Below are 5,354 nucleotides of genomic sequence, written 5' to 3'. Positions count from 1 at the left end.
CTCCATAAACTTAGGCAAGCCCACAGCCTCCGGATCAAAATTAGGATTCTCTTCCTTAAGCACCGGATAAATCTGCTGCTGCATGGTGAACATTCCAAGGTCGAATGCTAGCTGAGTCTGTGCCTCGAGTGCAGCCCGACCAGCCGCGGACGCAGAAAACTCCTCTACAGCTTCTGGAGTGCTCATGAACTCCCGGACGTCATCCTTGAACTCAGATGACTGCTTGTACGTCTCTCGTGCCTTTTCCAGCTTGGTGACAGTAGCACGAGTCTCCTTGTGCCTCTTTCGCTCATCCTTCAGCTTCTGCTCTAACTCTGAGTAATCAGTTTTCAGCGTTATGATCTCTTCCCTCAGTTCCTTCAACTCGGCATCCCGCAGCAGTTGGTCTTGTGCGAGTTTCTTCCTCTGCGAAAGAGAATCGCGGAGCATAGCTTCGTACTGCGAATGAAGACTGTCCCCTATCAACACAGACTCCATCGCCATTTTGCAATATCGCTCCCGTAGCCCAGCCAAACCCTGCTCTTCAAGAATTTCTGCATCTCTTGGGGTGACGAGGCTACGAACAAGCTTCGGGGCGTCGATAGTACCTTCTAAGAAGGATTTCCCGGGGAGCACATCCATACCGAGCCGGACCAAGTTGGTTCGAATACGTAGAACTGGCGAGGCTTCCCCTTGCTCGGGGGGCCGGGCAGATAATCCCTCGGGCAAGGGATCCACATCCAAGGTTGGAGCCGGGGGCTGAATTGAAGATCCTGGCTGAGCTGAAGATCTTGTTCGCGGAAGCGTCAGGTTACGAGCTCCTCCACCGGATGTGGAGGCTTGACTCTTTTTTCCTTTTTTGTCAGTTTTGCTTCTCTTGGAAGGATACTGCCCGCTTTGCGACAAGTACCGAGCAGCTGTTGACGATATAGCACCTTTCGACGACATAGCACCTGCAAACAATTTCAAGTTATGACAAACAGTTACAAGAAACAGCATGCAAGAAATAGCTAAACACCGAGAGGGGTACCAGGTATGTCAAGGGCAGCTGGCCGGATCCTCTTAAACCCCAAATCCTGAAGCCACTACTCAGAAGTACTCTCGACAACCTTAAAAGGACCACCCTTCAGAAGTTTCTTGACCTTCCTAAGCATATGTGGACTCTCGTCTAAAGTTGGATGGCATCTAACTCGGGTACCCCATGTGACAGCAAACGGAGAAGGGATACCTAGGGAGACAAAGAAGAACCTAGACTTCCAGTCCTTGTTGAAGGAGGGACGATCATCGAAAAGCGGCTTACGGGGCACAGAAGCGATACACACGAAACCCTTACCCTCTCTAGGTGCCCTCATGACTCTAAACAACGACTGGAAGAGACCTAAGGAGGGTTTCATCCGTTTTTGGCGACACACAGAAAGAAATCCTGTGATAACCTGGTGACCGTTTGGGGCAAGCTGACCTGGGGCTATTTCATAAAAATTCAGAAACTCGATCAAGAAAGGGTGAAGGGGAAACCTAAGCCCTACCTGCACGGACAACAGGTGAACACCAAAGAAGGAGGGCTCCGGGGGATCCATGATGCTAACATCATGCCCAGGGATGACAACTCTAACATTCCCACACACTAAACCTTAGATATCTTCTAAATCGCCAGGTTGTAGACAACGATAGGTACTCTCGATAAGCGAACTATCCATGGGGGAATACGAGATCCGGCGCCTCTTCCTTTTACGACTAATAGAAGGGGCAGGAGGATCGAGATCTACGGTGTCTTCTTCGGAAGGAGAGGAAGACAGAGAGGAGGTGTCTTCGGGGTCATCACCATGGGCCAATGCCTCGGTGTCACCACCATAAGTCAATGTATCTTCACCATCATAAGATGAAGATGCATTGTCAGAAGACTCCGTGCACGATTTTGAATTCGAACCCCATCATAATAGAGGAACTAACCTGGTTATTGGTAGGCACGATCACCAACCTAACAGAAAGAAAAACAAAAAACAAAACAAACTTGTCCGTTCAACACAAGCATAGCCCCGAGCTTTAAAAAAAAAAAAAAAAAAAAAAAAAAAACGTACCGCGTGACCTCGGCCAGCGCCGAAGTCACGCCATAGCGTGACTTCAGCCCAGCGCCGAAGTCACACCGCGTGACTTCGGCGCTGGCCGAAGTCACACCGTAGCGTGACTTCGGCCCAGCGCCGAGGTCATGCGACCTCGGCCCCGTGCCGAAGTCACAANAAAAAAAAAAAAAAAAAAAAAAAAAAAAAAAAAAAAAAAAAAAAAAACGTACCGCGTGACCTCGGCCAGCGCCGAAGTCACGCCATAGCGTGACTTCAGCCCAGCGCCGAAGTCACACCGCGTGACTTCGGCGCTGGCCGAAGTCACACCGTAGCGTGACTTCGGCCCAGCGCCGAGGTCATGCGACCTCGGCCCCGTGCCGAAGTCACAAGCCACGTGACCTCGGCACAGTGCCGAGGTGGGAGTGCGTGCAAAAAAAAAAAAAAAAAAAAAACATTGAACTTACCAGGATAGTTGGAAGCAGGAATGCGATCGGAGGGTTGAATGTTTACGAAAGAAAGAAGGGTGGAGTACAACAGAAGGAGAAGGGTTTTTATACAAAACCCTAGGGTTTTGTATAAGGAAACCCAATATTCCTAATATCAATGGGATTTCCTAAAACAATGTTGGTATATATTTTGCAAGTGGCATGTATTTTGCAAGATTCTAAGTATTGTCTAAGGAAGTTATGATGATTCAAAAAAAAAAAAAAATCGAAGTCACGCCCGTGATCTCGGCCGAGTGCCAAGGTCACGCCACGCGGCTTCGGCCCCGTGCCGAAGTCACAACACCGTGACCAGGCACGGGGCTGAAGTCAAAACAAAAAAAAAACAAAAAAAAAACAAAAAAAAAGGGGGAATGGTTCGAAGTAAACGTTTTATTTTATTCCAATAAAATTCAATACCATCACACACTACTACACTTCAAACTACTAACTCCTGCTCAAGATTCTAGGTCTTCGAAGACTTGGGATACTCCACTGCCAAAGGAAGCTCATCATCAGGAACAAGGACGATGGCCATACTTTCCTCCACGGGAACTTGTTTCGGTTGCTTCACGTCATCCTTCTCTTCTTCCCCATCTGACGGAAGGGTTAGGGGATCCTCAACGGTATCCCCAACTTCGTGCCCACGCTCCTTCCTCTGCTTCAACTTCTCACGTCTGGCTAGCTCCATCAAACGGAAGGATCGGCGCCTCTTCGTCCCCGCACTTGTTTCAGCAGCACTTGCTCTCTTTGGACCCATGATGAACCCAACTGAGCTAACTTAATAAGGAGGGATGAAAGACACAGACTCTGAGAGGGTCCTTATATACATACAAATCCGACCCATACAAGGAAACAAAATCGCAGGGAGATTAGGAAATATTCCACAAATATGTGAAGTTTCCTTCCGGTAAAATTTCCTTCCAGAATTCAACATTCCAAATCTTCTTCAAGTTCCAAGGCCGATCAATTCAAACACCGGCTGATACTCCCTAACTACCTCAGCCATTCTCGCTAGTTAGGGAGTGGGGGGGCTGGTGACAGGGTAATTGGGTACCCGACCCGGAACCGACACCTCACTCCTCAGCATCAATGCGCAACGGTCCAACTCCTCAGCATTGATGGCCAACGTTTAGCTCCTCGGCATTCAATACCTCAGGTATTGATGTCCAACGTTCAAACTCCTCATCAATGCTCCGTTACTGAGCTGAAAGGAATAAAAGGACTCACAACCACATAGTGAGGGGGACACGACTTCTTACTGGACAAAACTACACTGAACTGTATTGTACATTGAGCACTACTCAGCATTGTATTTAAATACTCATTCAAATAATATACCGGTAACATTATTACCGTCAAATATAACTAGTGAATTTTTTTGTGTAAATAACTTAAATATTATTATTATTTTTAAAATTTTTAGTAAGAGAATAAGTCGTGGGTATCCGCATTTAGTCAGGCAAGGGTGGATTTTAAAAAGTTGACTTCTTACGGGTCAAGAGTGGAATGAGTGAAAAAGAAAGTATAAAGGTAGATCAGGCGGTGAATGTAGACACTAGCAAATTATATTGTGGAATATTGTCCAAATTAATAAAGTTTATTTTTAGAATACTAAACGTTCATTTTTAATGTACTAAAAGTTCATTTTAATATAATAAAAGTTCATTTTTAATGTGCTGAAAGTTTATTTTCAAATAACATATCAAATAATCTTTCAGTATAGGGAAAAAATCTTCAAAAAAAGAACATTTAATGTAATAAAAATGAACATTATATCATGAGTTCATATTGCAAGATGAACCATTGTCCATGCTATAATAATTGGTAGGCACCCTGACCCATTTCATCCCTTGAATTGTAGGCAATGGCAAACTTTAGAGAGTGGCTAAAAGGCATCTCAAATTATGCTATGGACAATGGTCCAAAACGATGCAGTTTCTTTTAATGAAAAGAAACGGCATCTGTCCGCACCGTTAGGAGTAAAGTAGCTCTATATTAGTGTAACATATTCAGTTTCATTTTATATACACTGTAGTTTCATTTTATATACACTGTAGTTTCCTTTCAATACAACTACAGTTTCTTTTCGATATAACTACAGTTTCATTCGATATTATGCACTCAAATATGTGAAATTGTTACCCAGTTTCATTTTATATACACTGCAGTTTTTTTTTAATATAAGTACAATATCATTTTGATATAACTACAGTTTCATTGAACAATATACACTCAAATATGTGAAACTGTTATTTAGTTTCATTTTATATACACTGCACTTTCTTTTCAACTCAAATACAGTTTCATTTCGATATAATTACAGTTTCATTTGATAATACAAAAATAAATATGAGACAGTATCATTTGAGATAAACTGTAATTTCATTTACGGAGCTCCGTTAACATGTGACGGCAGCCGTTTCTTTAATACTTAAAGAAACGGTGTTGTTTTTGGACCATGGTCAACGATATAACAACTGAAAAGGCATTCAATCAGGCCATTGGGCCGTCAAAATGATTGCCATGCGTTCCTGGATTTTCATGTTCAGCCCATTGAATCGTTACAGTTGAAACCCGTTCTTGCATATGTAAAGCCCAAAAGTAAAGCCAGGGCCTTACTTTATGTTCTTTAAACTCCACGAAATCACTCCATTTAAATTTCTTTGGGCCCTCAAAGCCCCTTATTTGATCCATTCTTATATTTGAGTTCAAATCTCATCATTTAAATAGGCAATTGTTATACGGACTGTGTGGATCATGGTCTAAAAATAGCATCGTTTCTTTAAGTGAATAAATGAGGCAAATTATGCTATGGACTCAGATCCACTTT

This window comes from Ipomoea triloba, chromosome 3, assembly GCF_003576645.1.
Source record: "Ipomoea triloba cultivar NCNSP0323 chromosome 3, ASM357664v1".
NCBI lineage: Eukaryota > Viridiplantae > Streptophyta > Magnoliopsida > Solanales > Convolvulaceae > Ipomoea > Ipomoea triloba.
The sequence above is the reverse complement of the archived record's forward strand: the minus strand, read 5'-3'. Positions refer to the sequence as shown.